Raw genomic sequence first — 2,994 nt, forward strand, 5'->3', positions numbered from 1 at the left:
TGCATATGCATCTTGCATTTTTTGAAAATTTCATGCATTCATAGTGTTCTTCATGATCTTCAAGTTGTTCTTGGTGAGTCTTCTTGTTTGATCTTGATGATTTTTTGTTTTGTGTTGAATGTTGTTTTTCATATGCATTCTTGAATTCTTAGTGTCTAAGCATTAAAGAATTCTAAGTTTGGTGTCTTGCATGTTTTCTTTGCATAAAAAATTTTTCAAAAATATGTTCTTGATGTTCATCATGATCTTCATAGTGTTCTTGGTGTTCATCTTGACATTCATAGCATTCTTGCATGCATCACATGTTTTGATCTAAAATTCTCATGCATTGCATAATTTTCATGTTTTTCTCCCTCATCATAAAAATTCAAAAATAAAAATAAAAAAATTCAAAAAAATATCTTTCCCTTTTTCTCTCATCAAATTCAAAAATTTGAGTTGACTTTTTCAAAAATTTTTAAAATCAAGTTGTTTCTTATGAGTCAAATCAAATTTTCAATTTGAAAATCTTATCTTTTTCAAAAATCAAATCTTTTTCATTTTTCTTAGTTATTTTCGAAAATTCCAAAAATATTTTTCAAAAATATTTTTCTTATTTTTATATCAAATTTTCAAAAATAACATAATCAATTAATGTTTTGATTCAAAAATTTCAAGTTTGTTACTTACTTGTTAAGAAAGATTCAAACTTTAAGTTCTAGAATCATATCTTGTGATTTCTTGTGAACCAAGTCATTAATTGAGATTTTAAAAATCAAATCTTTTTCAAAAACTAATTTCAATCATATCTTTTCAAAATATCTTCTTATCATATCTTTTTCAAAAATTTGATTTCAAAATATCTTTTCTAACTTCCTAACTTCTTATCTTTTCAAAATTTGTTTCAACTAACTAACTAACTTTTTGTTTGTTTCTTATCTTTTTCAAAACTACCTAACTAACTCTCTCTCTCTCTAATTTTCGAAAATATCTTCCCCCTTTTTCAAAAATTTCTTTTTTTTAATTAACTAATTTTTTTATTTTTTATTTTAATTTTCAAAAAAAAAAACCACTAACCTTTTTCAAAAATTATTTTCGAAAATCACTAACTCTTTTTCAAAAATATTTTTCGAAAATTCTCTCTCCCTCTCATCTCCTTCTTCTTATTTATTCATCTACTAACATCTCTTCCTCACCCATCAAAAAAAAATCCGAACGCTCTCTCTCTCTCTTTCTGAGTTCAGATTTTTCTCTTCTTCTTTTCTTCTACTAACAATAAGGGACCTCTTTACTGTGACATAGAGGATTCCTCTTCTTTTCTTTTTCTCTCCTCTTTCTTATGAGCAGGGACAGAGAAAAGGGCATTCTTGTTGAAGCTGATCCAGAACCTGAAAGGACTCTGAAGAGGAAATTAAGAGAAGCTAAATTACAACAATCCAGAGACAACTTGATTGAAAATTTCGAACAAGTAAAGGAGATGGCAGCCGAACCCAACAACAATGCAAGGAGAATGCTTGGTGACTTTACTGCACCAAATTCCAATTTACATGGAAGAAGCATCTCCATTCCTGCCTTTGGAGCAAACAACTTTGAGCTGAAACCTCAATTAGTTTCTCTGATGCAGCAGAACTGCAAGTTTCATGGACTTCCATTTGAAGATCCTTTTCAGTTCTTAACTGAATTCTTGCAGATATGTGATACTGTAAAGACTAATGGAGTAGATCCTGAAGTCTATAGGTTCATGCTTTTCCCTTTTGCTGTAAGAGACAGAGCTAGACTCTGGTTGGATTCCCAACCTAAGGATAGCCTGAACTCATGGGATAAGCTGGTCAAGGCTTTCTTAGCCAAGTTCTTTCCTCCTCAAAAGCTTAGTAAAATTAGAGTGGACGTTCAGACCTTCAGACAGAAAGAAGGTGAATCCCTCTATGAAGCTTGGGAGAGATACAAAGGACTGACCAAAAAGTGTCCTACTGACATGCTTTCAGAATGGACCATCCTGGATATCTTCTATGATGGTCTGTCTGACTTAGCTAAAATGTCATTGGATACTTCTGCAGGTGGATCCATACACCTAAAGAAAACGCCTGCAGAAGCTCAAGAACTCATTGACATGGTTGCTAATAACCAGTTCATGTACACTTCTGAGAGGAATCCTGTGAGTAATGGGACGCCTATGAAGAAGGGAGTTCTTGAAATTGATACTCTGAATGCCATATTGGCTCAGAATAAAATATTGACTCAGCAAGTCAATATGATTTCTCAGAGTCTGAATGGAATGCAAGCTGCATCCAACAGTACTCATGAGGCATCTTCTGAAGAAGAAGCTTATGATCCTGGGAACCATGCAATAGCAGAGGTAAATTATTTAGGTGAACCTTATAGAAACACCTATAACTCAACATGGAGAAATCATTCAAATTTCTCATGGAAGGATCAAAAGCCTCAACAAGGCTTTAATAATGGTGGAAGAAATAGGTTTAACAATGGTAAACCTTTTCCATCATCCACTCAGCAACAGACAGAGAACTCTGAACAAAATACCTCTAATTTAGCAAACTTAGTCTCTGATCTATCTAAGGCCACTGTAAGTTTCATGAATGAAACAAAGTCTTCCATTAGAAATTTGGAAGCACAGGTGGGCCAGCTGAGTAAAAGGATCACTGAAATCCCTCCTAGTACTCTCCCAAGCAATACAGAAGAGAATCCAAAAGGAGAGTGCAAGGCCATTGACATAACCAAAATGGCCGAACCCAATGAGGGAGAGGAGGACGTGAATCCCAAGGAGGAAGACCTCCTGGGACGTCCAGTGATCAATAAGGAGTTTCCCTCTGAGGAACCAAAGGAATCTGAGACTCATCTAGAGACCATAGAGATTCCATTGAACCTCCTTATGCCCTTCATGAGCTCTGATGATTATTCCTCTTCTGAAGAGAATGAGGATGTTACTGAAGAGCAAGCTGCCAAGTTCTTTGGTGCAATCATGAAGCTGAATGTCAAATTATTTGGCATTGAAAC

At 34.2% G+C, this 2,994-nt stretch overlaps 1 non-coding gene across 1 annotated transcript; it reads right to left on the bottom strand.

Annotated features, from left to right (window-relative positions):
- Positions 1–1,852: 1,852 nt before the first annotated feature.
- On the bottom strand, positions 1,853–1,961 carry LOC112740040 (small nucleolar RNA R71). The gene has a single exon (XR_003170976.1). It is a non-coding gene; the product is annotated as a small nucleolar RNA R71 (small nucleolar RNA).
- Positions 1,962–2,994: the final 1,033 nt, after the last annotated feature.

Source organism: Arachis hypogaea, chromosome 13 (genome assembly GCF_003086295.3).
Source record: "Arachis hypogaea cultivar Tifrunner chromosome 13, arahy.Tifrunner.gnm2.J5K5, whole genome shotgun sequence".
Lineage (NCBI taxonomy): Eukaryota > Viridiplantae > Streptophyta > Magnoliopsida > Fabales > Fabaceae > Arachis > Arachis hypogaea.